Below are 15,233 nucleotides of genomic sequence, written 5' to 3'. Positions count from 1 at the left end.
CTGAAACTGTGAAAATAACTCTCGGCACAAGCTTCTTTACAATTTGCAACGAAAAATAATAAAATGGTAAAAATAATAGCTTTATAATAAACTAAATTTTTAAAAGTTGGTTCAAAAGGTATTATTTTTTGTATAGATGTCGACCACTTTGATTCGATTCTACAACGCTCAGCTTAAAAAGTTTTGAAAGCCGATATTAAAACCCAAATAGACAATAGGTCAATTTAAAATATTACTTTATATTAAAACATTTTCTAGTTGTTGTTAAAAATTTAAGACTGCTAAAGCAAGACATGAGAATAAATCTAAAAAAATTTTATATTAAAAACAATACTTAGTAATGAGCTACCTTTTTATTTTTCTTTAAGGTAAGTTTTACAAACAAATATAACATAAATTAGCTTATACATCATTTATTTTTATTGGAAATTTTTAACTACAAGTACAGAGTTACTTTTTTTCTTAAAGTTTATATTTGGTGTTTAGAATAAAAAAGTTCTAAACTAAGAAATCAAAGTAAGTAATAAATAACGTATAAGAAATAGCTAACACATAAATCATAAAAAAGTAATTTATAATTGGTTTTTAAAAGTATAACAATGAGTATACTTTCATAAAAATACATAAAAAAAACCTTTTGATAAAGTTAATAGAAATAAGTTTTGTAGCTTTAAAACTATAAATCACACCAAAATAGAGTTTAAATTAACACCGAATGTTTTGTTTTGATTGACAATGTTTTGTTGTCATCATCTTACTGTTTGTTGAACTATTTCAGCTATATTTTAAGTAAATTCTCAGTATTATTATTATTATTATTATTATTATTATTATTATTATTATTATTATTATTATATTGTTTATTGTGCAATGTTGGACTCAGGCATCAAAACCTGAGCCACTTAAACAGGACACACAAAAAGAGAAAAAGAAAATAAACTTATATTCAACACTTTAAGATAAGATATATATATATATATAATTTTATATATAAACATAATTTAAATCAAAACACAAAGTTAAACACAATATGATATACAAATGAACTAAATTTAAAAAAAATTCAATTCAAAAAATTCAAACTTATATATTACTTAGTACACACTACACACAATAAAGAATCACAACATTTTTTTCTTGCTTTCAATAAAAGACTTGAGTATGTGTTGGTTTTAAGATTTATGTAGTTGAAACGTATAAAATAGCGGTAGTTTTGCAAAATTAATTCATTTTGTTTGCTCTGTTGTACTTTAATTTAGATAAGGGTTTGAGATTTTCCATAATTATTTACTAAAGTACGGAAAATTTGTGCTTTTAAAGCTATTGTTTTATAATTTAGTGTTCAAACCAAAATGTAAAAGCTATTTGTTATTTTATTACGGTGAAATAATATAAACTTGGTATAAGAAACTAAAAAGTTCTAATAGTAAATACAATATGCTCTTGTTTTAAATAAATTCCAAATAAGTTTGTAACATATTTATTTACCCTTTTATGCTAAAACGATTCCAAAAACAGTTTTTGAAAAGTAATACATTTTTTTTTTTTGTGGAAACATATTAAGAAAAGCTGCCAATCTTATATCACTACTTTTTTTCATAGCAAGAGTTAAAACCTAGTTAATAACCATAAAAAAAAGTTATCAATTATTTTAATGTTTCGTTTGAATATAATAATATATAACAACAACAATAGCATTAGTTTTTTAGGAACTGGTAGAATAAGATAATCATTAATTGTGTACTTTTTACTTTATAGATCACATTAAAAGTTATCGACTTAATGATAAGGAGAATAATCAACCCAAGTTTTTGAATTTTTTTAACAAAACAATGTCTCACTTGTTTAAACGAGATCATCAGTTAAGTAAAAAGTTGAAATTTCAAGTATAATTTAATCATTAATTGTTTTAAACGTAAAATAAATTAAAAATGTAAGGAAACAGTAATAAACTAGCACCTAAAGTTACTAAAAATCAAATAAACAGCTTGTTTTAGTAAAAATAGATTTACGTAGATTTTCACAAAATTTTAAATAAAAAAGTTAGTTGCCGGAAATTTGTGCTTAAAGAATTTATTTAGCTTACAGGCCGCATTTGGCAAACTGACAATTTAAAGCAAACATTAAATTGGGATAGGTGTCATAAATGCACAAGCGACGCTTTTGCAATCAAAAAATCCAATTTTAAAAGAATAAGCAAACTATGCATTTCTTTATTGGATAACAGCATTAAAAAAAAGTTTTAAATGATCAAAGTTCTTAACTTGAACAGTTAAAGCTCGTTCAAAAGTGACTACTTCACTTGTGACCCCTTCCAATTAACTTGAGTTTTAAGCTTTGAAAGTACTTACGTTTAAAATGAAGTTTATTATTTAAACATTCAAACTTTGTTTTGCTGTATTTGAAAGCATTAAGTAAATATATACGTCATTAAATACAAGTAGTGATTCAGTAACATTTTTATCCGTTGTTTAAGACAATTTAAAACAGTGAACTGGACTTATTGTGGTGTGCTTAACTTCTCCTTGTTTGTAACTTGACTGACTTATTAGTTATAATCACAATTCATGCTTTTTATTGGCTACATCATAAAAAATTCCAAAACTAAATATAACCAAAATTTTTTTTCAGTGCCGGAATAAATTGAGAAGCTCTAGTATTAAGTCTCTTGCTTACTAGTTTTCTATAATCTTTTAAAAAATGTTTAAACGTTTATAGATTTAAAGTTTTGAAGCGTGATTATAGTTTGCATATTTGTTCAAATTTAACGCTTTAAATGATTGACTTGTTTTTAGTTATAGTTTAAAGATAGTTCATTTTGTTTAGTTATAAAGGAAACTCTTTATATTAACATAAAAAGTAGAATTTAATATTGAAAAAATTCTAACAAAGTACGTTTGCTGACAGAAGTTAAAACTAAAAACTGAAAATTTTGCTTTTTAAATTTTGTTCGTCTTTTTACTACCTTATTTGTTTAAGTTGCGTTTAGCTTAACTTTAAAGCTTATGAAATTCATGATATAATAAAAAACAAGTTTAACAATTTTTAGGCTATTCAGTTTATTTTAAAATAAAATTTAACAGGATGTTTTTAAAAAATGTTCAAGATTATAATTACATTAATCAACTTAAATGAAATTTAAGCTTGCACTATGAAACTTCAAACTAAGTTGTAATAAAACACACGATTTTAAAGACCTACTTTTGCTGAGCCAAAAAAAAATCTTCTTATTTTTTTGGTAATTTGAGAAAATTGAAAACTAATTAGTTTATTTGCAATATTTTTTTGTTTTATGTTATAAAATCTTTTAACTTTTTCTTAGATACACTTTTTTGGTTAATTTAAGAAACTGCGTAAAGCTATATAAACTTGGATACACGACATTTTAGATTATGAAAAATAAAATTCCGATAATTCTAAGTTAACGTAAATTATACATTTCACTTTTTTGAAATTCGACATTTATGGCTCATTTTTATCGTTTTAGTTTCAATTATGTTTTTAAATATGACTAAAATAAGTCTTTAACTTATTGAAAAATTACTACTGTAGTTATTTTGAAATGTTTACTTTAAGAAATACATTTTAAATAAAATCTTGCTTGCATTGTCTTGGTCAATTATTATGTATGGTACTTTTTAACTTTTTTTATTACAAGTTGTACGCTGAGATATAGCCCCTTGGAGATCATAAAAACTTGAACTATCATGCAATTTGAATTTTACGTAATTTTAATTGTTTCATAACCTATTTACTTTCATTAGTTCTTAAGCAATTAACCTATTTTATAATCCTAGTCTACTTAATCTCTAAGTATATACAACTGTATAAATTAACTTTTATCAAATTAAAAAAAAATTAATCAAAAAATACTACCTATAACTAGTTTTCTTTTTAATTAAAAAAAAAACTGTTCTGTAGTAATTACTGTACATAGTTTGATTAATTGACAGTATTTTAGTTACTTTTATAAGTAAAGTCACTTACGTTAACAATATCTAGTTTTTAGATACTTAAAAATTTTCAGCTAAAAAAAAAAGGTATATGTTAAAATATGTTAAAACAACCTGCTAGTTTTATAAAACTAAAAAAAAACTGACATGTAAATCTTTATAGTTCTTATAATATTATTGTCGCTAAAAATTATCAGTGCTTATGCTTGTCTAAATTAAAAAAAATAAATTATTTTTAACCGATTTTCGATAAGAGATTATAAAAAGACAAACATTACATTATCTATGTATACGTATGTAAACCATTGGACACCATATGGCACCCTTGAACGTAAACTTTTGATTTTTTAATTTTCAACCTAATTTTAATAATTAGAAAGCTAAACTAAAACACTTATGCAAAGTCAAAACTAAAATTTAAAAAACTCTGATAATAGTAAATGTAACAATAATAAGATAGTTTATTTATACGATGAGTATTTATTGTAATCACAGCAAATCACAATCAAACACATAAAAGTGTATTACAAATGCATAAGTTTTTAAATAAACCTACATCTATTAAAAATAAAAATTGTATTTGTTTCATATCAATTATTTTCTGAAGTTATTTATCTATGTGTGACACTTTACCTGGGTTAAACGAAACTCAAGATTGGTTTACAGTTTAATATTACTTTGTTGTCAAAATATACTTCAGGTTCAAAAACGTTTTGACTTATACAAAGTTTTATTCTAAGACACAAATATTTTATCTATGAATATTTTACTTTTTTTTTTTATCGACAAACGTATCCTGATAGTGTTAATGATAGCTTTGTTATATTTTATTTTCGAGAAATATCTTGAATTTTAAGTTGCATAGTAGAACAGTTGTATTTTGTTGATTGCAAGTATAGCAGTAATAAAAACAAAACTTGTTTAGTGTACTTTTTTAAAGTTTTGGTTGATTTTTATTTTCATAGCAAGAATTAAAAATCATTTTAAGTTTCATGCCGATATTCTTTTATTAAAACTTTACTACATAGGAATACTTTTGCTGTTGAAAATTGTATGATTGTTAAAACTAAAGTAAATAAAAGTCAACTCTACCAGCTTAAATAGTAAACTTTAGATAATAAGTAAATTTTGAATCTTATGGGTGTTTGTAAAAAACAACTTTCACAACAATTGTATGTTAAAAAGGCTTTACCTATATTAAAAATTTGTTTTGATAAAAAACTAAAAACAGTGAAACAAATAACCAATAATATTTATAAATTTAGAGATGATTCGATTTCTAGTTTTTAGTAAGTTTTTGTTTTTTGTTTTTATATACTGTTAGTAAAACGATTCACCATTTCAAAAACAAAAATTGTAAAAAAATTTTTATAGTATATATATTTCGTATGTTGCTCTTAATCAATTTGTTCTATTAAAAATAAAAACTTTAATATAAATTATTATTTAAAGTAATTTAATGTTTTATAATATCTAAAAATTCGCATTTAAAATATTTAAACTTTTGGTTTATTATGCAAGAGAATTTGTTTCCGAAAAAGGTTTAACTAAATAGACTGTATTTTAGCAAATGTTTTAAAACTTACATTTTAATATTACACTACATAATTCGCAAAAGTAATTTATTACGTTCAAGTAAACAAAGAAGGTGAGTTAGTACAAAACATTTTTTATGAATATGCAAATAAGTTTTTTGAATTTTGCTCAAATTCTCAAATAAGAATAAAAAATAATATTTTCCTATTAATTTTTCATACTTTTATGTAAACAAAGAAATTTTTATAACAGAACACTTAAATATGAAAATTATAGCAACCGTTTTAGTATTGATTGTAATTTACACTAACATGGTATCAGGTTTGTTTTTTTTTTAATATTCATACAAAAAAATATAAACAAAACTGAAAACTAATGTTGTTTTAAATATAATAGAAATTTATAGTCATAATAAAATAAGAACCTTTTATTTTATGATCACAATAAAAGTTATCGACTTAATGATAAAGAGAATGATCAATTCATTTTTGAATTTTATTAACAAAACAATGTTTCACTCGTTTGAAATAAGTCAAACAAAATCATCGGTTAAATAAAATCTTATTCAAACAGATATAAACTTTTAATTTGTAAATAAAACTTCTAAACACGTTGTTATAGTTTAGTGGTTTGAAATACAACATAAAAGTAAAACGATATTAAAATTTTATTTACTTGTGATCATTGTGCAAACGTTAAATTATTGTAACGAAATAATTTAAATAAAAATAACTTGTTGTCGTGTTGTTTATGCAGCTATTAAATAGCCTAATGACTATACTAGTATACGTACTTACTAAACATTAAAATAATTTAAAAGACATTTTATTGAGTTTGACTTTTATTAAAGGCGTAACAGATTATAGAAATAAAAAATCGGCATAAAAGCTTATAAAAAAGCTTATAATATAAACCTCATTTCTTATTACCTTTTAAACATTTGTAATTTTATAATCTAACATAATTAATAATAAATAGGCATAGTTTATTAAAAATACTAGTTTTAAGTTACCTCATAGTAGACATTCTACTAAATAACCATTTTCCAGGCAGCCTTGAATGCGAAAAGTTGCAAAAACTCCACTACGGAAACCTGAAGACCTCCTACTTGACAACCTACCTCGAAATAGCGCACAAGCTCAACTGCACGCGCATCACAACCGAAGAATGCCGGCACCGTCACCTCAACTACACCAAGTTCACCGACCTCGTCTACGACCGGTTTTGCGCGCGAAACAAAATGATGGAAGAATGCCTTCCGGTGCTGCCCGATCGAATATCAAACCAGAGCTGGGAGGGAGCTGTGGCAAGAATGGCAAACTTGACTGCGGACCAGCTGGCGAGGCCGTGCGTGCAAGTGGCGCTGTACGAGAGAACGCTGTTACGTCACAATCACAGCTACGGTCGGTTTCACGAGGCCAGCAGGGTGGACCTGCCTTTTTGCGGGTTTTCCTGGTGCGGTCTGGATGAGGAGCGCAAGAGTTTGCTGTCGCCCGGGTTTTGCCTGTCGCAATCAAAGTAAGTTTGGGTAAATAAAAGATGTTTTTTTCGTGCGCAGTTATACTTAACTGAGCTGGTAAGTAAAATTACTTTAGATTGCTTTATAACAAATATAATTTACTGTACAAAATTTAGAACAAAAAATGTTAATACTATTTTAAGAAAATGAACGACTTATTTAAAAACTATTCGTTAACTTTTTTTATTTTGGTATTTTGGAAGTATTCTTGAAAAAGAAGCATTAAGATTTTAAGTGAAAAAATTAAATACACTAGTTAGAAAACTAAGCTTATTTTTGTATCAGAATGGTAAACTTTAAGCTAAACTAAGCATATCTTGAAACTATAAGATGTAACGGTTTGTAAATTTAGTATCTTGTTTTATAATGCATTACTACTTTTTTGCTTTCCCATAAATTACTACGCTAAAGTATTTTTGAAACAAGTATTTCTACTCTCAGGTGCAAAGAAAACTTTGAAGTTTTGTTCTACGTGCACGCGGTTTCGGCCACTTGCATCATCGCAGTGAGCCTGCTCGCAATGCTGGTAATATACAAGAACAAGAAGCTCCACCACATCCAGGGAATATTCCGCTTCAACCTGGCCGTTTCAGATTGCCTGACGTCCGTAGTGCTGGTCGGCAGCATTATTACGCCGAACAAGCTGGTGTTTTCTGCTTACAAATTCAAGAAAGTCAACAACGACAAACTATCGAGTGCTGATGACTTTTTCAATGGCGCAAAAGACGATTTCGAAAGCTTCTTCCCCTACGAGTTTCGCACGAAGCCGATCGGAGATAATTTGGTCGCTGTTTACTTTTTCATCTGCTACACGGCGGGCTTCGCTTCAGTCTACTCCTACTTTGTCATGAGCCTCGACCGCTTTGCCGCCATAAGGTACCCATTCAAGTACAAACGCTTCGCAACAAAGAAAAAGGCCCATTTGGCTTGCGCACTCGTCTGGTTTTTGGCTACCTCGTTGACTCTGCTGCCGTTGATCAACAAAAAAACAAAACTTGTCATTTTCCAGTCCATGTTCCTGTTTTACACTGGAGAATATGAAGCAATTTTGGACCTCGTCTACCACGTCATGCCGGTGATTTTGTGCTGGGCGCTCAACATTGCCACCCTTACTTCCGTCCGCAGAAGCGAAATAAAAATGAAAAAGTTCTGCTCGACTATCGAAATAAAAAAATCCCCTAGTTTGAAAGTCGAAAGGCGAGTGAACAGGGTCGCGAAGACCATAGCCATAATGGTGGTCGCTTTCACGGTGTCGTTTGTGCCTTACAACGTGTACAACGCCTCGCTTCGGTTTGCCGAAAAGGTGCACGGCTTCAGGTTGATGTACAAACGCGGGTTGAGCAAGGAGTTTGCTTACCTGTCGTGCCTGATTCTGCTGTACAACAACTTTTGGAACTTCTTCATCTACCAGATCAGGGACCCGAGTTTCAGGAGTTACACGAAGCTGCTGTTGCTCGGCGGTGGTTTTGCAAGAAGATCGAGAATTTTGAACAAAACTGTGAAATTTTTAAACTTGTTTAAAAAGGAACTAAAAAAAATGTGTTTAATAATAAAGCAAGCTAGTTGATAACTTGTAGTAGTTTTTTGAATATAAACTATATGGTGCTTATAACTTTTTCTCAAATATCTAGACTAAGTTATTTATTACCATCAATAGACTTTGCAAATTTATACACACTTGAATTGTGTTTATTTATTTTTTTCATAAGCTGTATTTTAAGTAAGTTGTGTTTAAAAAAGTTATAATTTTGTATTTTGATTTAAATAGTTTCTAAGCTTAACCTGACTTATTTTGCTAAACTTGTTTGATAAAGTTTATACCTAAAGCTCGAATTTTGAAAGCTAAAACTTTAATTGACGTTTATTTTTGATAATTTTAAATACTTTTCTCAGACCTGATTAACATTAAAAATAGCTTAACGCTTGACTTTGCTTTTGAAATTTATTAAATAAAAGTGTCCGTTTCATGAGAAAAAAATACTTAATCGTATTTTGAATGGCTTTTAAACTTTAGCTTTTATTTTAGCAAAATTTTACTTTTAAAACAATAAAAATATCATTGGTATAATTTCAAATTTATTTTAAGGTTTTTATAAAAACTTTTGTTAATGTAAAGGGAATTAACATACTTATAGTTTGACCTAAACTTTAAAAATTTCAGTTTCAGGTAGTGTATGATTATAAATTTTTGAAAATAAAATATAACTAAAATGTTTTAGATTTACAATAATTTAAAACATAAAATAAAAATCTACAAAAAAATTTAAATTGTCGATACATAAGTTGTTGAAAACTTATTTCAATTCGGTGCCTAGCCTAAAACTAAAGTAAGGCTACATTTTTAGTTTATAAAAACTATTTGGCTTTAAACCAATAATTATTGTAAACACTCATTTCTGAAATAAAAACAATTACAAAGTAAAAACAATTAAAAAGTAAGTTATGAAGTTTTACAATTTTTTTAAAAATCTTAAAGCTTATTTTATTTTCAAACAGAAACTTTTGAGTAGTTTAATATTTTAGTGTGTTTATTTCGATTTAAGCTTTAATAGCTACCTTTTCAAAGTGTTGAGTTGAGTATTATTATTTGTTGCTTAAATATAAGCTAACTTTTTTTACGCACTAAGCTTTAAATTAAAAAAATTCTTTTAGAAAGTTAAAATCACCGTTTTAAATTTATATTTCCGTCTCGAACCTTTTTACTTAACTAAATCGTACTTTAAATCATTTTTATTCTCGTTTTAGTAGTTATATGCATTGTAATGAAGAATTCAATTGAAGTAAAAAATAATAAAATGTTTTCTATTTTTCAACTTAACGAAAACAATCTTTTTAAACTGAAATTTTAATGTTTGTCCGGTATTTAAATAACACATAGTGTTTTTTTTTAATGATCTAAACTTAACTCCCATTTGAAAACCTTATACTGGTTTATGTTTTCTCACAAACTTTACAAAATAAATTCATAAAAGCAACAATGTCAGTTTTTAGATTTAAAGTTAAAGAAGTACAACAAAAAATGTTTAAAACCCACATTTTGTCAAATTCAGATTTAAATATAAGCCTAAGTTACATACACAAGGTTTAGCTTGCAAGCAAAAAATACTTCTTTCAAATTAAGGAGTCAATTTAAACATATTCCTAATATTCAAAGTAAACGCTGTTTCAAGTTACAATGTTGTTGCATTTGATTAACAAAAAAATGATTGTTCAAGTAATAAACTTTAATTGAAAACTTACCTTTTTGTGAGCTTTTTTAATAAAAAATATTACATTTTTAGTCTTAAAAAAAGCTTTTTTGCTGCTTTGAATGCAATAAAACTAGTTTTGATAAGAACAGTTAAACTTAATCTATGTTAAAAATAAAAAGCTTTTTGACTATATAATGATTACAAAACAATTTATAACGCAATAAAAACATGTAGTGTTATCATAAAAACAAAACTAGTTTTTACCAATCAGCTAACTGTTGCCAATTGTTTATTCATCTTATTAAATATCGGATAGTGTTTATAGAAGTTCTAAACTAATTCTAAATATCTGTTGACATTTCTCTTTTTAAACCAGGCACATTCAACTCTGCTTTTGAAAACCAAGTTAATTTACTTAAGCAATTTCTTGACTAACTTCTGTTGAATTATTTGTCAAAAAGTTAAATTGCTCATTTAGTACTGCGGTTATAACGTTTATAATTTTCATATTTACTTCTCTAAAAGTTCAGTTAGAACTTGAAACAATTTTACTTTCCGATACAAGATTCAATAGTTCCGGTTTCTCATTTAAAGTAATGAATTTATTTTTTCAGCTGTTAGAGTTGGAATGATTGCGGTGAACAAACTAATTTTTGTGCATTGATCGTAAATAACTTTAAAACTAGAACAATAATTCGAATAAGATAAGGTTTTTAAAATAGTTCATAATAACTTGCTAGGTTGCCATAATTTATTGTAAACTTTAAGTATATAAACTTTTCTCTAAGTTATTTGTAAGAGTTTACTAATTTACTTAGTTCCTCATTTACTAATTTAAGAATTTAAAAAACCTTCTATAGTAAGCTAGCTAAATACAAAAAAAAAACATGGAACTCTTAAAAAATTTGCATTTAGTCAAGATTTTTAAAGCTGAACCAAATTTGTTTTGTTTACAAAACTAAATAAAATTTGTTTTAAATTACTAAACATATCAAACTTTTTCATACAACTTATTAAGAGCTGGCAGAAATCAAATTAAATTTACAGTCCAAATTTTATGCAGCAATTTGTTCAAAATGTTCTTCAAAAAAATTTAGATCACCTAAATAAACTATGCACAACTTAAAAGAAGTCTAACTTGCTCAAAAAATAAATTTTGAAAGCAAAATATTTTGATTCTTAGCAAAATTTCAGTGACAAATTTGTGTTTGAAATTTTGAGACTTTAGTAAAATATAAAACTTCATTGTTTACAAATTTTCATTCTTTTTTGCATATACAGTAACCTCTCGGATCTTTACGCACTCGTGACGTTACGCACTCTCGTTTAGTTACGCATTTCAGAATTCTATAAAATTCAGAAAATAAAAATTTTATTTTTTTTTAATTTTGCACAAATTAGGTTTAATGTATATTTTTAAATTAAGATATGTTTTTGAATGCTAACACACCTCTCTATATCTTTAGACTTTGTAAATTTATGTTCCTTGACTAATTGATAAACATTTAGTTATACCTCAGTATATCAGAAATTTTGTAAACAATAAGAGATTAAATCAAAATTCTGAAATAAACATGACTGTTTTTAATGATGAAAGTATAATGAAATAATGAGAGTTTAAAACACAAAGAAATAATACAGCAGTCTTGCATTATATATTAATAAACACCATTTTATAATTGTAAAGAAATGCTTAATTATAAATTGAACTTGCTAAGTAGAATAGAATATAAATGTCACATATAAATAAAGATAATTTCTACTTTTTATTAAAATAGTAAAATTATTTCTACTCGAATTATTATTTTATAGAAATTCAAATCCTTTTTTTTTAATATATGTATAGTTTTATCTGTTGTTTTCATATTTATAAATAAAGTAAACAAATTGTTAAAAGTGGGAAAGTGCCCAGTCTTCTTTTAACTAGAAGCAATATTATAAAACAGCCATTTTAGTGAGTATATTTGGTACCTCTCGTTTCTTTACGATCTCTCATATCTTTACGCACTTATTCTGTGGACACAATGTGCGTAAATAAGCGAGAGGTTACTGTAACTGTTTAAGTAACAAACACAAAAAACAGACAATTTAAACTTAAATGTTCCAAAGAAAGTGTAGCCAATACTAAAACTGACTACAATAATGATCTTAATTAAAAACAAATGCGGAAAAAATCTTTTAATTCTTTAAGTATAGAAATAAAAAGTTCTAAAAATTAAAAATACTTGAGCGAAACATGAAAATAAACTCACTTATCACTTTTTCAAATTGCATAACTACACTAAATAAACAAAACTACATCTAAAACTTACTATATTAAGCAAAAACTGTTATCAAATAAAATCAACATAAACAAAATACATAAACGATTTATTTTTATATACTTTGTTGTGTAAAGACATTTATTTTTAAATTTTTACATTATTGTTGGCTATTTTTAATAATTTCGTCTAATTGTTTTATCCTCTTATGGTATTCTTGCATCTGTGCTTTTGTCTAAATAATAAAAGTTTGAATTACAGAAAATGTAAAAGTTACAAAACTTAAATATATAATTATCATGTTATATTTTGATTTAAAAAAACATATATTGCAAAATATCATATGACATTAAATATCACAATTTTTTTTTCATTACATACTTTTTAATCTTTAGATTGTTAATAAACAATTAATTTTATTAAAAACCAAAACAATTAGTTGTCGGCAAAGAATGGTAAAAAAATAGTTATTTTCTTCTTTAACTAAAAAATATCTAATTTAAATATAAAGTTTATGAGCAAATTAGGAGTACTCACTAAAAAAATTTGTGGTATAAAATCAACTATAAAATACCTTGGTTCAAAATATTGGTTATTTTAATTGTACACTTAAAACACTAAATAATCAATTAAAATACTAAAGCTTCTTCCAAATTAGAACAATTAGATCACAGTATTATAAGAAATTATTTTGAAAACTGACCATCTGATCAACAATTTGACGATATTTTCTTTTTCGTCGCTTGCTGACTCCTTTAGAACTTTTTAGTTGCTGTAAATTTTATAGAATTAAATTAAATACATTTCAGTATAATAAAAGTTCCATATAATAAAAAATATACTTTTCTAGTAAACTTTGTTCAGGAATAAACACATTTTTGTAATTTGCAAACTTACAAATATATTAAACCTAATTTATTTTACTTGCATACAAAGTTATATTTTTCATATTTTATGAAAAACAGACAAAAATTCTTTCGCATAAGATGTAGTTCATGGTTGCCACTGATCAAGCTGAGAAAAATTTCCTGACTTTTCCTGACTTTTTACCAAAATTTTCCTGACTTTTCTAAATCAAACTCTTAAATTAAACTTATTCTAAAATACATAACCTAACACTTGAAACTATATAAAGCTTTCAATCTAATTTTAATACAGGTTAAAAACAACAATTTTTTGCTGAATTCTGTCATCAAACTTCCAGTACATCACTTAAACCATCTGTGTATGATTGATGTTTGTAATAAACTGCTCTATCAGCAAAATACTTGTATTTTTACCTTATAAACACAATTTCTGAAAAAAAGACACAATTTTTTAGCATTTTCTAGCATAAATTTATCTAGATAAACAAACAACATATAAGGAACTTTTACAATTAAAATCTTGATTCTAAAATTATGCTAGATAAACTTTTGTGTATATATCGCAGTTTCACTATAGAAGTGTCCTTGCTACAGATCATCAATACTAAAAAGCTTACAAAATTTGCTTGTTCAAGTAGGGTACTTGTTCAATATGTTAATAGAAAATTTTTGCAGTTTTATAAGGGATATTTTAATAACTTATACCAGATAAAGGCATTGGAAATAAAATTAAATATTTTTGTAAATTTCTAGGAAAATTTTGGAATTTTTTTCTGACTTTAATGGACTTTTAAGGCCATAGGGGGGGTCCAACATTTTTTTTTACAAAAAGTAACTTTGGCTTTTATATGAAAGCTTTTAGTATAAACTACAAGACAGTTTTTATAGAATTCAAAAATATTATTTAACTTTTGAGATATTTAATTTTTTGTAAAAATTTTCCAATATAAACGTATGGCCGGCAAATTTTTCGGGGTCAATTTTCTCGGAAATTTAAAAATTCACTAAAAATCTATCTCCTTCTTTATTTTTCAAGCAATCTTCTTCAAATTTTCAGGAAACGTTCCTTATAATAAAAGGAAAAACCATTACTTTAGAATTTAAATAATTAAAAAAAATAAAATTTTTATCACAAAAATTAAAAAAAAAAGTGTTTTTTTTTCAAAAACAATATATTTTTACAAAAAAATTTTTAAATTCCAAAGTAACGTTTTTTTGTTATTGTATAAAGATTAGACTGTGAAAGTTTGAAGAAGATTGCTTGAAAAATGTAGGAGGAGATAGATTTTAAATAAAATGTCTTTTTCCGCTGTTTTAGTTTTCCCTTCCTATAGGGAACTTATTATGCCCTACTTTGACTGGTCCCGACTTTGACTGGTCATATCTCAAAAAATAATTCGAATTTTTAGAAAAGATAAAAAGCATCTTGAAGCTTAGAAAAAACTCTATAAAACTAGATCAACTTGTAAAAAACATGGTTTACCCCCCCCCCCCCTATGGCCTTAATTAATTTTTACTATTTGAAGGCTTTGGAAAAGAAGGAATTTTGTAAATTTAAACTGAAGAAATCTAACTTTTTTTTTAATTTTATCAAATTTCCTGACTTTTGTAATTTTTTTTAATTTTTCCTGACTTTTCCTGACCGAGTGGCAACCCTGGTATTTACATTACTAAAACTACAAAATTTCAAAACTCTTTAAAAAACTCTCACCTGTCTAAAAATAAATTAATTTGAATTAAGTAAAAAATGCTCATTTCGACCGAATTAATAAGAATAGGATTGTATAAAAATTGTAAAAAAAATTAATAGAGTTTTGATAATAACTAATAATAGCCATATTTTAGTAAGTTTTAAAACTTTTTTTACTTATATTTAAATTAAATAAATCATGTAGGTTTTACTAATC

Source organism: Thalia democratica, chromosome 4 (genome assembly GCF_965202585.1).
Source record: "Thalia democratica chromosome 4, ktThaDemo2.hap1.1, whole genome shotgun sequence".
NCBI lineage: Eukaryota > Metazoa > Chordata > Thaliacea > Salpida > Salpidae > Thalia > Thalia democratica.
This window is presented reverse-complemented; position numbering follows the sequence as displayed.